We start from the raw sequence: 17,616 nt of genomic DNA, 5'->3' as shown, positions 1-17,616 counted from the left end.
CATCTGGAAAAGCAAAGGAAAGGCACGTGGACTAGTGAGGATGGAACAGTTCCTAAAAGAAAAAGGCAGGCACTGGTAGGCCAGTCCACACAGGGGCCAGCCAGTGAGGCTTGCCTTCCCTGCATGGATGGAAAGGGCCAGAAGCAGGGGAATGAACAATCAGGTCTTGCAGTAGCCATAATCTGGACTGAGCGTCAGCCTGGCCCTGTTGCCAACTCTCTGCAACCCAGGCTGGAATTTCTGAAGTTGACCTAAGAAACAGCTGGAAGCAGCACAGGAGGCCAAGCATATTGGGTGCAATGCAGAGTTGTCTTTTGTTGCTATTCTTTTGGAGAGAAGTCAGCAGCAGACCCATGGTAGGCAGAAATGGGGTATGGGAGAAGAGAAATCAATGAACATGAGTTCATGAAGGGGAAAAATAAGTTGAGAAAGATCAAGGTGCAGAAATCATCTGTAAACTCTTGACTTTTTCACTATGGGCTTCAGCATATAGTTGTCATGGACTCAGATATTTTCTTAAAATACATGGAACAAATATACTTTTCTTTCAATGATTGTGTATTCGGGGGTGGAGGGTGGGAGGGGGGTTGGGTTGAACTTTGGGTATATATCTTGGTAGACAGGGCCTCCACTTGCTCAAGAGGATTGCAGTGATGATCCTATTAACTCCTCCTCTGTGCATAAAAAGTGATATAAATATTAAGTTAACAGTAAAATCATTATGAAAAACAAAAATGAAATCACTGCTATGTGTTCTGTTTCATAAGAAGGAAGCATCTTAAGGAGATGCTGAACAAGAATCTTATTATGAAACATGTCATATCTAGAAAGTGAACAAGTATGAGATGGTTTTCATACTTCAGCTTCTCAGCATTTATGAATGGAGAAGAGGCAAAGCTCTTCTCTGAGGCGAGCTCAGAGCTGGGTGATTTCAAGTATAGATTCATGTAGTTTTCTTGAGAACACCATGGAAATATGTGTGAGTGCCTTCTTCTGGGATTTCTTTTTACTTCCCAGCCCTGGCATTTCCTGGTGGTTGCCCATCTAAGTACAAATGAGGTTCATGCCTTCTTAGCTTTTCTGGATCAGCCAAGGTCCCACCATCTAATCTTGTCCAAAATTGTGCAAATTTTATATAATTAAATGAATTCCCCATAAAAACATATGCTCTAATCCATGAAAAATGTGTTGGGATGAAGATTACAGCTAAAAGAGTAAACCCCTTTGAATAGAGTGAGATCAATTTTTGAGTAAGATGTACACTGGATTGAAATTTGAAGTTCAGTAGCAGCTTTTCAGTTTAACAAATTTTATTAAAAGGTATAAAGTTGTTGTGGATTGTAGCTCACTTCATCAGAAAAGGTTAGTCTGAAGAAGCACTACTAGACTGGACTTTTAGTTATCATAGATTAACACAACTCTTCTCTTACAATGTCTAGATTGAACTCCATGTGTGTGATCAGTTTAATCCATTGGTTTAAATAGGATTTGTTGTCCCAACCTACTTGCATTTAGTTGGAGGTAAGTAAACATTATTGAAATCAACTGAGTTATTCCTAAATTAGTGTATACAATAAAATAAAATTTCATAAAAACTTATTTTTGCTAGACTGCATGCTTAGTTGGAAGTAAATTCCATTGTACTCTATGAGATCCACTTCCAAGGAAATATGGCCATCACTGATTGCTTGTTTTAATTAATGTTACCAGCTCTCAGCTGCAGAAACCCAGACAACCACTGAATGGCAACAAAGAGTTAGAATAAGCAACCTGTTTTTATTCCCTTCCTGAATTTTCTTTTTTAAAAAGAAAACTGTCATTCCAAGGAATCTATTCTCTATGTCAGATGACACATACTCTGCAAAACTCCGCACATACAAAACGGTAAAAGAGAAGTCCTTTGGCTGCTTTAACGCTTTGTTTTTTTCTGTTCCCATGTTCCCATCTAAGTCTGCTTGACATGACAAGCACCAGGGGCCGGCTTAGTGCTTTTGCCTCTCCCCATGACTTTATTTCCCTTCTGTGGCTCTCGCTACTGACTGATCCTGTCATCGCCCTTTCATAATGCAGAATAAAGCAAGATTCCTGGTAGTGTTGCATTTTGCCTGTATCTGTTAGCCCTAGCCTATACAGAGAATTGGAGTGTGTTTCTGTGTGTTGCAAGTTTCATCGAGGAAGTTTCACTGAAACTTATTTAGCAGTGTTGACTCTATTTGCCTATCAGTATGGAGAAAGTTGTCTTTAATAGGGAACTTGGAGGTAAAGAAGCCCATAGTGACTCTCCCCTATATCAGCCTAAGCTATAATGTGATCTGTTTGGTTGTGGCTTTGCATGTTGTCTGGGTTCAGCCAATATGATTTAAAAACCGCAGCATGGCAGAGATGGGTAGCATATAATCCCTATATATCCCGTGGTCCGATTATATCTTTTAACTCTGGGCTGGCCAAGTGAGGCTGCCAAGGTTCTGTCCCAGTGCCTGGACGCTGTGGAGGTTTGGATGGGGAAGAACTGCCTCCAACTCAATCCCACCAAGACTGAGTGGCTGTGGGTGTTTGGGCCACCCAGATCTGGAGATATTTTATTTATTTATTTATTTATTATCTGTCACATTTATCTAGCCGCCCATCTCATGCAAGGTGACTCTGGGCAGCGTACGACAATATTCCAGAATTGACCTTGGATGAGGTTCCACTCCTCATTTAAGGACGGTGCACAATTTGAGGTCTTCCAGGACTCATAGCTCCTGCTTGATGGGCAGGGGGCAGGAAGGCCTTTGCCCAGTTTCACCTGGTGCACCAGTTGCGCCCTTTCCAAGATTGGGTGGTCTTTCAGACAGGCACTCATGCCCTGGTGATTGCAGCTTCACTACTGAAATGCCCTCTACATGAGGCTGCCCTCAAAGACCACCCAGAAGCTTCAACTGGTCCAGAATGCAGCAGCGTGGGCTGTGATGGGCATGCCTTGATATGCTCATGCAACGCCTCTGCTTCGCGAGCTGCATTGGTTGCCAGTTTGCTTCCAAAGGCAATTCAAGATGTTGGTTGCTACCTATAAAGCCCTACTTTGCATAGAGTCTGATTACTTGAGGGACTGCCTGTCTCCCATAGTATCTTGCCTGGCTGGTTCAATCTGGCAGGGTTGGCAAGCTCCAGGTTCCATTAATTAAATAATACTATCTTTTGGGACCCCTGAACCACACCTTGTCTGTAGCAGTGCCTGTCCTCTGGAATGAGGTTCCCCTGAGATCTGAATGGCCCCCATCTTACTGATAATGTCAAAGGGCCCCAAACATGTGGCTTTTGCCCAGGCTTTCGCTGAAGACAATTGACGCCCTTTTTCTTCCTTTTCCTTGTTTCCATCCAGATTTGTTTTCTCTGCCATCTTTGTTTTTTTCTTGTGTTCCTTGTATGCTATTTGTTTTTAAAAGTTTTTAACAATTTATAAACCATGCAGAGTCACTGGGAGTCAGGTGGCATATAAATTTAATTATTATTATTATTATTATTATTATTATTATTATTATTATTATTATTATTATTATTATTATTATTATTATTATTAAAAAGGGCTGGAAAGATTGAACCTGCAGCCCTCAATGTGTGTTTCTCTCGGTGTGTGTATTTTTCAAACCTAGGTTCTGGCTTGGAATTTTATGTGAACCTGTGTAGTTGTTGCAATAGATCATGGTTATACAAACCATGGTTTACCACAATATGCGAACCTAGTCATCTCAGGCAGGTTTTAGTGTGAGTAGTGGCATTTTTTCCAATATATCCCTTGTTAGAAACAATGATGTGAATATATCTGGTTTATAATACTTTCTACTACTTGTGGGCAGTTGGTCCTTGTGGCTCCTGTATTGCTTTAGCACATCCACCTTGCATTTTTAAGGGTCCCAGAGCAAGTATCTAATGATGCTGGAAGAGGTAAATTGCAGCAAGAAATTAAAACATATTAATTAAATATATGATATACTGACAATGCCACTTTCATAGTTGAAAGTGGGGATTTAAACAATCTCTTGTCGAAGGTGAATGAAAAAAGTGCAAAAGTCATTCTGCTACTCAGTATCAAAAAGCCAAGATTGTACCAACAGGCAATGCCAGCCTAGTTCTAATAGAGAAGAAGTTAAAGTGGCAACTCAAAAATTCCCAGGGATAATGAGAGAGAGCTGCTACTGGAGAGAAAGACCATGACAGATCTAGATCCAATAGAAGGGAATATGTGTAGCTCAGAGTTGAACTGTGGAGTCCCTGGAGTTCAAGCTCAGAGAACTCCAGGGACTCCAAAGAACTAGACCCAGTAAGTTCTCCATCATCCCAAGGCACACTGCCTCCCTGCCATTTGGAGTAGAACTATTAACTTAATATGGAAGGAGAGCTATTTTCTTAGTTTTACAAGGCATTTTCAAGCTTTTAGTCCCTAAAATTTTATTGTAGCTAATTTATCAAAATAGACTTTAAAGAGCAGGACATAAATAGCTCCCTGTTGAACAACCTAATTAAGTAATACCCATCACAGGGTCAGAGCAGGGTGAGGAAAGGCAGTTGCCTGAACTACTACTAGACTGGAAGTTGGCTAGAGAAAATTGTTGAGACTACCTTGGGCCACAAGAAGAACAAATCCATCCATACTAGAGAAAGTAAGACCAGGCCGCTTGCTGGAAAAGCTACAACCTGATGCCTGGAGAAATCAAAGGCATTTGGAAAAGAGACTGGTGGAAGATATATCATTGAAGTCACAAACATGAACATAAGAAAACAAAGCAGCAGTAACTGGGAGACATTCCCTGCAAAAAAATGTCCGTCAAGTCACAAAAAGTTGGAAAATATTGAACAACCACAACAATAACTACAGAAAGAAAGTATAGCCAAGGACTTTGTAGGCAGGAAGATGTTTAAGGGCAATGGATGGAATAAGAAGAAAGTGGAAGCTTTCTCTGGAATTGCTTTCCCCCAGAGATAAGGATGACCTTGCCCCTTATTAGTATTTCAGAGAGTTGTGAAGACCTTGTTCTTTAGGGGGGCCTCTAAAGACGGAATGGAAGATAGACTATTCTCCAAAAGGTCTGCTCTCATGGGAAGGAACAGGTGAGATTATTGTTCTTCTCTGGGTGTGTGGAGTTTATTGTGTTTTAACCTTAGTTAGTTATCAAATTGGGGTTTGTAAGCTGCTCAGGTTCAATAGATTACAGCAGTCTAGAAGCCTGTGTGATAAATAATAAATGAACATAATAAGAGGCTGAGAAGCAAATCGCTTGAAAATAAGGGATTAAAAACTGAAATTCATCTGGAATGTGTCACAAAGATAGTCCAGGGACTTAATAATAGGGAACCTGTAGCCCTCTAGGTGTAGTTAGACTCCTGCTTCCATAACCCCCAATTATATTTGGAGATTAACAACATTTGGAGACCCATTCAACACTCAAGCTAGCATTTCAGTGCTGATGTAGGATCTGCCACCATTCAGCATTATCTATATGGTACCTTGAATGACAAGCATAGAGTACAGCATCCCAGTCTCATTCTTTCATTTTTGTTGTTGTTGTTTTGTTTTTTTGTTCGTTTGTTTCTCAGCATGGCTGGATGGGAACCATAGTTCAAAACAGTCTCTTTGGATGTGACAGAAGGAAGCAATTTAGCTGATGATCATCCATCCTTTTTCTTCTGGAGAACTTCCCTTTCCTGGCTAACAGTTTAGGTAGAGATGGAAGCAGCAGTGACAACATCTGCATCTAAGAACTAGCTAGTTTATAGCTAACTAGAATCTAATATGTTGCCAATTTTTCATTTGGATGGCAGAAGTTTGAAGCCAAGGGAACACACCCTGCACCGCTTGGAGAAAAGTGAAGAAGCCGAGTCTTAAAAGAATTGAAGAAGGCACACAAATAGCAGGCACATAGCCTGCAAGTGTCCAACAGAGTGATCTCTTGACACAATGTGCTAATCACAGCTGGAAATGGGGTCTTCCTTGGGCAGCATTCTTCAAATAAGTACTGCATCCTGAATTAGGTGGTCCTGATGGTGAGGGTACGCCTCTGAGGTGCACTGTACCATTAAGACTATTGGCTCATTCACAAATATAGCCTCACCTTTAGAGCGATATCAAACGCTCTTTCACATGTTCCACCATATGGTTTTCTGAATATGCATTCTCCTACAATAGACTGATTCAGGCCATATTTTCACATACTAGAAAAATTTTGTAAATGTGCCCTTTAGTTAGCTGAGGAAGAGTTCAGAAGTGTATGCAAATAAATGACAGCTATTGTGACAGCTTCATACTAGGAGACCAGGTTCAAACTGCTGTTCAGATGTGAAGCTTTTTGAGAAACCTTGGGCCTCTCAGGTTAACCTACCACATAGGGTTGTTATGAAGTTGAAAGGCAGGAAGAAAGTTATATGTGCTGCCTTTTGTTCCTTGGAAGAGAAACAGAAAACAAGCAACAGAAAGAAATAAAATGCAATTTGTATACCTTTGTATATAAAGAAATTTGATAGAAGATAAAATCAAAGCACAAATTGTTTGGCTACAATCTCTTATGCATATTCTAATCCTGCTTTCCATCATTTGGTGTCCTTCAGATATGTTGAACTATAGTTCTTGGAACACCACTGGCTATACTTGCTTGAAATTCTAGTCCAACACATCTGGATGATGCTAGTCAGAAAAAACTTCTGTGATTTCTCAAGATTAGTTCAGTTGCTGCCTGTCACTGAATGCCACTTATCATAGAAAGACTGGATCCATCTACTATTTGGAAGTTCAATGTCTTGATTAAGAAAGCAGAAGCCAAAAAATAAGTGCATACTTTTCAGACTTCAATTTTTAAGGCCAGAATGAACAAGGATTGCCAGTTTGGTTGGATGAGAAGTGTCATAGTTTTAGTAAGGTTGGGTTTGGCAAGTTTCACATTTCCTTGAAAGTTGATCTTCATATGGCCTAATACTCAAAGCTCCAGTTTAATAAAACACCTCTGGCGTATGCTTCTTTCATGGATTCCCATCAACTTTAGCCTTTCAAGCAAAGGTCTTCCTGGTGAAGAAAGCCAGAGGGGAAGCATCAGTGAATCAATTTTTTAGTAAAGTTGTGAAAATGTAGAGTACTTCCTCTTTCCTCCATGCTGGACGGTGCATGGTGACAAGTGATGCCTGCTGCCACCATGACTCTAAGAGCATATTAAGAAACATATTATGATTTGCTGTACAAGTATTCAAAGGTTATTTTGTAATGTATGAACTCAGAAGTGTTCACAGAAGTATTTAAGTGACAAGGATAGGACTGTCCCAAGAATATCACTTCGGGGAGATATGAAAGAGCTGCTCAGTTCCACCAAACTATATTTATATATTTTTATATTTATACATGGCAGAGATTTCAATTAATAAAACACTGCATTTTTAAAATTGTATTTTTATAGAAAGCACAATACAGGGCTTGCTGATAAAACTACTTTTTCCTAAAAGGGATAGCCTTTAATTTTATTCACTGGACCAGTTATAGGATGAAGGTATTTATCGAAGATGGATAGCAGCTTCTGGCTACTAATTAGGGGATCTTTGGTTTTTCTATTATTTTTTTTTTTTTGAGGAAGTAACCATGAATAGGATTGCTTGATCATAATTTTGTATATGCAGCGATGTGGGAGTTCAATATCAGTTAGACGTATCTAGTGCCACAAAAGAAATGTAAGATAATGTTAAGAAAAATATAGAAATATTTGGTCCACAGTGATGGAGGACATCTGTTTCGTTCGGAGTCGGGTGGCATATAAATTTAATTTATTATTATGGTTGGTCACACAGTCAGCCAGATGTTTAGACTGGGTTTGGCATTTTTATCTACCTATTGAGTCCTTTCCAAGGACCTGGGATAGGCAGATGTTGTTGTTTGATGATGTTAAAGTATTGCTGTAGGATATAAGCTGTTCCAAGTAAAGCTGCCTTTTGCCGTTGACTGATGGTGATTTTGTCAAAGCCAGTGGTATTCAAGTGGTGCTCCAGGGTTCTGGGATTGCACCCAAAGTGCCTATTACTATTGGTACTATCTTTGCTTTCTTTTGCCACATTCATTCTATTTCCATTTGCAGTTCTTTGTGTTTCATGATTTTCTTAGTTCTTTCTCTTCTATTCTGCTGTCTCCAGGTATTGCAATGTCCACTATCCAGACTTTTTTGTCTTTCTTGTCAACAGTTGTTAAGTCTGGGGTGTTGTGGGGCAGGTGCTTGTTTATTTGAATTCTAAAATCTAGGTGGTCCACTGTTTCTTCAAGTTCTTTGCAGAGGCAGCATTTGCTGTCTGTTGCTGTCCTCTCAATTCTGGCTTTGTATGCATTTGTTCTTAAGGCTTGAACTTGTGCAGCCCAAATTAGCCCCTCTTATTCTTTTTTCAGCTTTCCTACTCTTAACCATTGCCAGGTCTTCTTGTTATTTGCTTTGCCTGCTAGTTTTTTTACATACTGTCCATGTAATACTTTGCCTTGCCATGTCTCTTTTCTATTCTTCATCTGGTCTTTCTTGTAAGCCAGTTTGGTCTCTTTGGTATTCAGGTATACTTCATGGTGTACTAGCTTCAGTGCATCTTCTTCACTGTCCTTCAGATATTCTTCTAATGCCCTTTTTTCTTCTTCAACTCTCTGGTGAACTTGCAACATTCCACACTCAACTATGCTCCTTGGTAAGTAGAGTCTGTCAACATTGCTGTGTGGAGGGAGGGCATGATTCATTGTCATTATTTTTCTGGTCTTCATTTTTTATTATTATTATTATTATTATTATTATTATTATTATTATTATTATTATTTCCAAATCTGCTGAACTATTAATATCTTTCTCTACTATCATGTTGATAGACTTTTATGTGTAAGCCACCAAAATTCAGTCACTGCTCAGTAGGAACATAGATACTGGCGCTAGTTTTCCAAAATTCAATTTCCGCTTAGCAGGAACATAAATACCAGATTTTTAAAATTATTATTATTATTTTCAACACAAAGTGAGTATAGTCCAGTGTTGCTTGGACTTCAAAAACTAGGTTTCAATAAACTGAATGAAATGACAAGTAGAATTCCTTGGCAGGAAAAATTAACGTGTAAGGAAACTCAAAGTGGTAGGAGTTCCTAAAAAAGTTACTATACAAAAAATAGTGAAAATCCAAAAACAAAGACACATATGTGAGGTAGAAAGAGAAACAGGCAGTTAAAGAGAGGTCCACAGAAATGGCCAGGAATTGGAGAGATGGCATTTGAACCAAAGCTCAGAACTAGCTGAAGTTGGTGAAGGATGCTAAGAACAACAAAAACAAGTCCATAGATACATTACATCCATCAGAGGTGGAGAAAGGAATCAGAATACCAGTTGCTTAATGAAGAATGAAAAATCCTAACAGATAACAAAGAAAAGGCAAAACTACCCACAGTAACTCCTATATTGTTCAGTTTTCTCCAACTCAAGAGTATATGTTTGACTAGGCAATAGTGAACAGAAGGATGAAGGGTTAAAATTTGAGAATGATGGAAACATGGTCAGACAATAACTACTTATCTTGAATTATATTAAATCTGCATATACAGATGAATTGGATCATAAATTATTACAGGTCTGGCTAAATCTTGGAGAATGGGTGAAATGCTCAGTGACTAGAAAATGGCAAATGTTATTCCTATTTTTTAAAATAAGAATGCCATATTTAGAAGAGTGATCATTAATGGTTCCTCATCTAAATAGAGTATCAAGTTGGATGCTACAAAGTCCAGTCCTAGGTCCTGCATTATTCAACACTTCATTAATGTCTTGTATTAGGTGGAAGCAATGGTAAATATATCTGTAAGTGACACAAAGTTGGGTGGGATAGCAAATACATAGGAGACAGAAGCAAGGATAAAAATGTTCTTGATTGGATAGAAAAGTGCATGAAAACAGAGATGAATGTAGCATTATTTACTTGGAAAAAAAATCAAATACATAAACACATAGTCCTCAAGTTATGACAGCAATTGGGACCAGGATTGCTGTCACTAAGCAATGCAGTTGTAAAGTGCAATGTCACATGACTGCATCACTTAGCAACGGCAATCCAGGCAGTCCCAGTTGTCAGTGTAACCCAAGATGCGCAAGTCGTTAAGCAAGAAGCAGCAGGAGTCCCAGATAAGGAGCGCAGGGGTGTGGCAGGGGTGTAGGGGAGGCTGGGGGAGGCCCACTGCAGGCCGCGTGCAATTCGGGGGAGCGGGGTACTGCAGTGTGGCATGAGCAGCACAAGCACAAGGAGGCCAGGGAAGGAGGGTGTGGGGTGCATGAGAGTGTAGGAAGGCCCGGAAAGGAGTGTGCAGGGTGCATGTGAGTGCAGGGAGGCCATTATAACTGCAAGCTGGTTGCCAAGCACCCAAATTATGATCACATGACTGCAGGGGTGCTGCAATGGCTGGAACTTCAAAGACCAGTCGTAAGTATCATTCATTCAGAGCTGTTGCAACTTCAAACAGTTGCTGAATGAGTGGTCAGTAAGCAAGGACTACCTGTAGTATATGTGATACCTGGCCTTGTATTAGTACTTATGAAAAAGATCTTGGAACAGTAGCTGATTACAATCTGAATATGAGTCAGCAATGTGATGTAGTGCAAAAGCAATCGATGCAATTTTAGTTGCATCTACAGGTAGTCCTTGGTTAATGACCACTTGTTCAGTGACTGTTTGAAGTTATAAAGTGCTGAACGAGTGGCAGTTACAGCTGGTCCTCAAAGTTCTGGCTGTCTCAGCACCCCTGTGGTCATGTGATTGTGATCTGGGCACTTGGCAACCGGCTCACACTTACAACAGTTGCAGTGTCCCATGATCATGTGATTGCTATTTGTGACCTTCCCTGCCAGCTTCCCACAAGCAAAGTTAATGGGAAAGCTGGTAGGGAAGTTTGCAAGTTGCTTGGGCGAGTCTCTCGCACCCATGCACCCTCTCCCAGCCCCTCTGCATTTGCACTGCACCTCACTGGCCACCCACATGCCCTTGCGCACCCTCCCTACCTGGCAGCAGCCACTTACCTGCCTGCCAACCTGCCTGGGACTTGCAACTTCCTGCCAGTTTCCCCAGTCTTTGGTTGTTGAAAGCCAGCAGGACGTTTTGAGGAGGTCATTACTTAATGACCCACAAACCTTGCTTAATGATGGCAGTGGGGACTGCAGGGATTGCCATTGCTAAGCAATGTGGTCATGAGATTTGCACTTTACAAGCACATCGCTTAGTGACAAAAATTCTGATCCCAATCACCATTGTTAAGCAAGGACTACCTACATAGAAATATCATTTCAAATCAAGTAAATAATTCCACTTTAAACTGGTCAGATTCCATCTTGAGTATCATGAACTGTTCAGGGTATCACACTTCAAGAAGGATTCAGACAAACTGATACAGGTTCAGAGAAGGACAGTGAAGATGACCGAGGGACTAGAAGCTAAGCCCAATGAAGAGAGACTGAAAGAACTGGGAATATTGAGGTTTGAAAAGAGAAAAATCAGGGTTTGCATGATAGGACTCTTTAAACAGCCAAAGGGATGGCATAGAGAAGGAGATCAAAATATGTCCTCTCTTGTTCCAGAGCACGGGATACTGAATAATGCATCTACAAGAAGGCAGATTCTAATTGACGGAAATAGAATTCCTAACTGTAATAGCAGGTTGTCAGTGGAACTCATTACTCAAGGAAGTGGCAAGCTTGCTCCTCTGCATTAGATGCGCTCAAGCTGAGACTAGTCAGCCACTGCCCAGGCTGCTTTAATTTGGATTCTGTCACTGAGCCGAGGGTTGTATCGGAGGGCATAAACTGACTGTTCCAGCTCTACAAGTCAATGAAATAAACAATGAAAAAAAGCCATGTGTTTTTGGTAACTTCCAGTGTACTGCAACCTATACTCTCTCTACAACCTACACAAGTTCAAATTATATTTGATGGCACTTGGAATGCGAGAGGAATCAATTATAGAAAGAGTAAATCAATTATAAGGAGCACTTCATCATGAATGAAACAGTTAAAATGAAATCAGAAAGTATGAATTGGTATCATCTACCTTATACCTATGAAATTAGGAATCCATGGGGTGGTAAGAGCTGCCTGTTACCCCCAGTTAACGGTGGTAATGGGAGAAGGAGGATGACTTTGGGGAAAAATTATGCAACATTTTGAATGAATATGATCCCAGGGAAAAGTTGTTGTCGGGTGACATGAATGGAAGAGGAAAGGAGAAAGAATGAGTTCAGAGAAAGTGATTGGACCATTCGTAGACCAAAGAATGAATGAGAATGGTGACTGGTGAGGAGTTCTTTGAAAAGTTGGTTTACTCTAGATATATGGTTTAAGCACAAGTCTATTAATATGTAGACATGACAAAAGCATGAGGATAAATATAAAAACATGATTGATTTGATTTTTCATGATGAACAACTGGGAAAATCAGTGAAGGGTATAAGGGTAATGAGAAATTCTAAATCTGGGACAGCTTGGTAGTGCCAAGATTAGACCTTGGGAAAAAATGGAAGTGAAAGAAAAGGAAGAAATGGAAGAAAGATGAGAGAAAGTAGAATGAAAGCATGAACAGGAAGAATGAGTCCTGTATGAAAAGGCTGAGAGAGAGTGAATATATGGAGAGAAGATGTGGAAGAGTAAAGAATTACATTACTAAGTGCCATAGAAGTGTGTAGAGTTATGCTATTGAGAAGCATGGAAAATGATGGATAGTGGAATGATGAAGTAAAAAAGGCTGTGGATGAGAAAATGCATTTAAGAAAATGATTGCCATAAAAATCAAGGATGAAAGATATACTATAATCTGTGAATAGAGAAAAAGACAGTTGCAAAAACATAAAGAAACAAAGAACAGTTAAGCTTAAAATAGGCAGAGAAAGTGCAGACTGATTTTGATGGAAATAAACATTTGTTTTGGAAGTGGGTGAAGAGACCTGAACAAGAAGCCTCAAGCAGGGCTAATAGAATTAAAATGGTTTGCACATGGAGTATCTGTGCAACTGGTTTAATATGAGACTGAAAGCTGCATTTGTGTCTGATGACTGGAAGAATACTGTCGTTGTTCCCCTGTATAAAGGGAGATACAGCAGGAGCAAATACAGGCACGGCAGAGGGTTGGTTTTGTTTTACAGGGGAAAGGGTTTGCTAGGATTCTGATTGAAGTAGTGTGAGAGATGATGCTAAAAGCAAGCAAAATTTGGAAAGTACAGTGTGACTTTATACTAGGTGGGAAGTGCAGGCCAGTTTTTTTGCACTCCAGCAAATCACTGAGAAATGTACAAATGTGAGAAAGGAAGTTTATTGCATGCTTGTTGATTTAAAGCATATGATGAAGTTGCATAGGCATGAAATGTTTATTGAGGTTGTTCCTGAATGCTATTAAGAGTAGAATGAAAGCAAAGTGTCTGCACTATAAGAATAAATGGAATACTTAGTGAATAGTTGGTTATACAGGGAGTTCAGCAAAGATAGATGATGTTTGTTTGATGTATTTATGAGTAAATGTATAAGAAATACATTCACTGGCATTAGTGGTGTGTTGGTTGGATGTGAATGTATACATACTTTTGTAAACTATGCCATGTTGTTGACTGACAACTTGAATTATTTGCAGCAAATGTTAGGCCTTATGATGGAGGATGAATCCGAAAATTAATGTCTAAGGTAGTTGTGTTTGACAGGGAAAAATGGAAAGAATGATTGGAGGTTATACAAATATGCTGAAAAAGTTGAGCAAGTGACCTTGGTAGAATGGTAATTAACGATGGGGAAATAGGTGGGAAATGTTATGATGTGGAAATGGTGGAAGAAAGTTAGAAGTAGTATGTGTAAGGAATTTATTTTATTAAAAGAAGTAAAAATGACTACGTATAAGAATGTGCTTCTGCCTTATATGAAAGTGACAGTTGAGCAAAAGGACTTCACTCCCAGAGGCTCAAATCCTTCTACCTTAGTTGACTGAAAAAATGGTAAAAAAATTAAAACACTGTTTTGTTTTGTTTTAAGCATAAGCAAAAGTAGGAAGCTCAGGGAATGAAGAGCATTTCAGCATGGTTTCAAACCAGCTAACTTCTGTTTGAAAGATAATAATTTTAGCCATTATGCTATTTCAGCACTCGTGGTAAAAGGCAGCTTTAAAAGGTATTAGAGAACAGGTTAAGCACCACTTCAGTCTGAAGGAGTGTGCCTGCCTCTGTGAAACAGCTGAGGAAGCCTGCTCTCTGGAACGGACAGCGGCCTCAAGGTGACACAACATGAAAAACTGTACTTCAGAAGTGGAGCAGAAAACTGCAACCCATGGTCCCTTTGATGGTGCGTGGGGTCAACAGAGGTCAGCGGAATCCACTTCTGCCCTCCAGAAACAGCTGCCTGCAAACTGTGCAGTGTGGATAAGCTCTTGGGGAACCCAATCTAGTCTATCTGGTCTCTTTAAAAGCTGATTTTGAAAAACAAAAGCCTTGTTTATACCGTTTATACCTTCCACTAATCCTGTCCCAGAAGTAAAATGGCAGTATTGCAATTTTGAAACATACAGCACCCAGCGGCGCATGTAATAAAAGCATCACTGCTTGGAAGACCCATCCTAAAAGCTCTCAGGGGGGACAGCCAACTTTGGGGGATGCCAACATTTTGTCACTTGCAAGAGCTTGTTGCACTGATAGGCTAAAATGCCCGTGAACCCCTCAGGTCTACAGAACCAAAGCCTATGCCCATAAACCTACACAGTCTTGCGCCGTAAATCCATCCATCCAAAGCATTGCCATTTGCTCCATTTTTCTTCTTAGGTTTGGGAGCTAGCAATGAAAATCTGTGTACAGATAGTCCCCAGTTTAAGAACGAATTCCGTTCCCAAGGTCTGTCCTTAAGTCGAATTTGTATGTAAGCCGGAGCAGTATTATTATATAATACTGTACAAGCAGTATTGTTTAATGAACTCAAACCATTGTGTATTTAACTCGAATCATTGTGCATTTAACTCATATTTTGCTACAATAGGCTCCGTTCTTAACTATGGGTCGTCCGTAAACCAGGCATTCTTAACTCGGGGACTACCTGTATTTGTCTATCTGTGTCTGTTACTTCAGTGAGCTTAGGGACATAATTCCACAGTCATCTTTATGGAAATATTTGCCCAACTCTGTTTAAGTAAATCTTTTTCCTGACACTTTTTATATCCTACCCTGACACAGGGAAAATGGATCCTGCCTATTTTAAGTGACAAGCATGGTGGGGAAGAGGAGGCCAGGGAGGAAGGCAGAACAGCAGCATTTGATTAAAGTACAGCCCCTCTGGCTCTACATCTGAGGAGACAGAGCTGCCCCCCTTACAAATGATTTTATTTTATTACAGAGAGCACCAGTATTAAAAAAAAAACAAAAAACCACCCCAAAACAGCAAGCTCTTGATTATGTTTTCTGTTTGCCAAGACTTTTCCTGTGTTTGACCTTTGGATAACCTCCAAGACTTACAAACATTTGAAAGGAGTAAAGGAGCTCATTTTATTGCAGGGCCTCTGCATACATTCTTTCCAGCCTATCTTTAACATCAGTTGACAAGAATTATATAATTGCAGTCTGTGATCCCTTTAAGGCTAAAACAGATTCGTTTGCTCTTGCACAACACCTCTAAGGCTTTGGCGTTGGAGGTAGGTAGGTATACAGTTTTCTTTCCCTGCTACCAGCTGGCTTCATGGGTAAAAGATGATGCCCCTTAACCAATCCTCTCCCATGGCCAAGATGCCCAGATCAATCTTTCCCTGTGCTTTCAAGCAGTATTAGCAAAGCAGAAGGAGGGCACCCAACCTATTAATGGGCATTTTGTCCATTTTCATGGTACAACGTTGACCCAGTTTTCATACAGGAGTGCTTGATTTTGTTGTGAGGCAGCACTTCAACTAATTGTGGTGACTGTGTACTGTATGCTCACTAGTTTCTAGAATAGTGCTGGCTGAGATGTGGGTATGATGTTTCAGATAAAACAGGGTGGGCAACTGTTTATTGATCACAGGCTGCACTTCAGCATTTTGTGGGGGGCTACATCACACATGTGGGTGAAGTGAGGGGTTGTGAAAGGTGCTTTGTGAAAAACTGTGATGTGAATTATTTTGGGCTTATGCTACACTTTTTAATCTGTTTCAGCTCAAAATGGAGGAAAACCATCCAATCATTTTTCAGCTTTCAAGGTCAGAAGGACTCTGACAGGTAGAAAATGTGGACATGAGGGCCATGGGCTGCAGGTGAGTCTGCCCAGGCTGCAACTGATTTACCTCAGACACAAGAGATTGGGAGTTTGTGCATGTTGCGTTGGGACTATGCAACAGGCATTCAGAACATCATCTCCCTGGTGTCTGGCCACTGGAAGACACCAAGGTTGAGGAATGGATTGAAAATCTCTCACCTGTGGAGCCTTCTCAGGATTGTATTGCTAGGAAGTATACGGCGCATCTGAGTAAATGTTTTAATGCATTAGCCTACAAAGGCTGGGAAGAAGGAAAGAGGAAGGAAGATGCTCTTTGCATCTGGTCTGGGCAGAACAATGGTTGTCCTTTTCTAGTGACAGCCACCAGAACAAGGCCAGTCTTTCAGTGCTGGAGAGGCACTAGAACTGCTCTATAGCAGTGTTTCTCAACCTTAGCAACTTTAAGACGTGGCTGGCTGGGGAATTCTGGGAGTTGAAGTCCACACGTCTTAAAGTTGCTAAGGTTGAGAAACACTGTATTGTCGAAGGCTTTCACGGCCGGCATACGATGGCTGGTGTGGGTCTTCCGGGCTGTGTGGCCTTGTTCTGGAAGTTTTGTTTCCTAACGTTTCGCCAGCACCTGTGACCAGCATCTTCAGAGTGCAGGAGCACAGACAGGAGCAGTTCTCTCTGTGCCCGGGGTTCCCCCCTCCCCAGATCTCTATAAATACCCACAAAAGGGCCACATCACCCCGGGTGATGCTCTATAGCGATTTCACTATATACACACTCTACTTCAGGCCTACTGAGTGGTGTGGTATGATGCACGTTTCCCTCCACCACCCTGCCACCCCTATTCCAATAGGTTTTACATGCATTTGATGCTTTGCGCAAAGCTGCACGAAGGCAAGAGTGCCTTTCTTCTGTCTACCTCCAGCCCTAAATCTGCAGATCCATTACGTGTGCTAATGAATGATGTGAGGGGAAGTTTCTTTTTTTTTCTTGCACCTTTTTCTTCTTTCTTCTTTAGATTTGTCTTTTACTTCATGTAAAATTCTTAATAAATATAAAGAAAAGCTCACCTGGTTCACTGTTTTTCTCATCAGGATTATTTGTTTTGTACTGAAGACAAGTTAGCGAGGTGCCAGCAAGTGGGACTGACTCTTGATGATGATACAAGCCATTAAGCTGAAATGGGGGGGCGGGAGACCCATTAGGTTTCCTAAGATTCTCCCTGCTTCAGTGATGTCTCTGTACCTGCTACACACATTCTTGTTTCTGTTTCAAACCAAAAATGAGTTTACAAGGCATGTTCCTCCACTGAGATCACAAGAGCCTTTATTTCCTCTTTCGTTCTCTCAGACGAAGGATTAGGTCATCAGTAATACCATTTGCTTCTCTCTCTCCCAGTTAATCTCCTCTTCAG

The 17,616-nt window shown here is 40.6% G+C and overlaps 1 protein-coding gene across 1 annotated transcript in view; it reads left to right on the top strand.

Moving 5' to 3' along the window:
• The window catches only part of EEFSEC (eukaryotic elongation factor, selenocysteine-tRNA specific), a 344,759-nt gene extending 327,509 nt beyond the window's left edge, over nucleotides 1–17,250 (top strand). The window contains exon 9 of the transcript XR_015794902.1: nucleotides 16,151–17,250. The gene's annotated coding sequence lies outside the window, so the exon portion shown is untranslated. The remainder of the gene's footprint in view (nucleotides 1–16,150) is intronic.
• The last annotated feature ends 366 nt before the right edge of the window (nucleotides 17,251–17,616 follow it).

The sequence above is a fragment of the Python bivittatus genome, unplaced genomic scaffold (genome assembly GCF_059951505.1).
Source record: "Python bivittatus isolate LINGU-HERP-01145 unplaced genomic scaffold, Pbiv_v1 ctg000080_np1212, whole genome shotgun sequence".
NCBI lineage: Eukaryota > Metazoa > Chordata > Lepidosauria > Squamata > Pythonidae > Python > Python bivittatus.
This window is presented reverse-complemented; position numbering and strand designations above follow the sequence as displayed.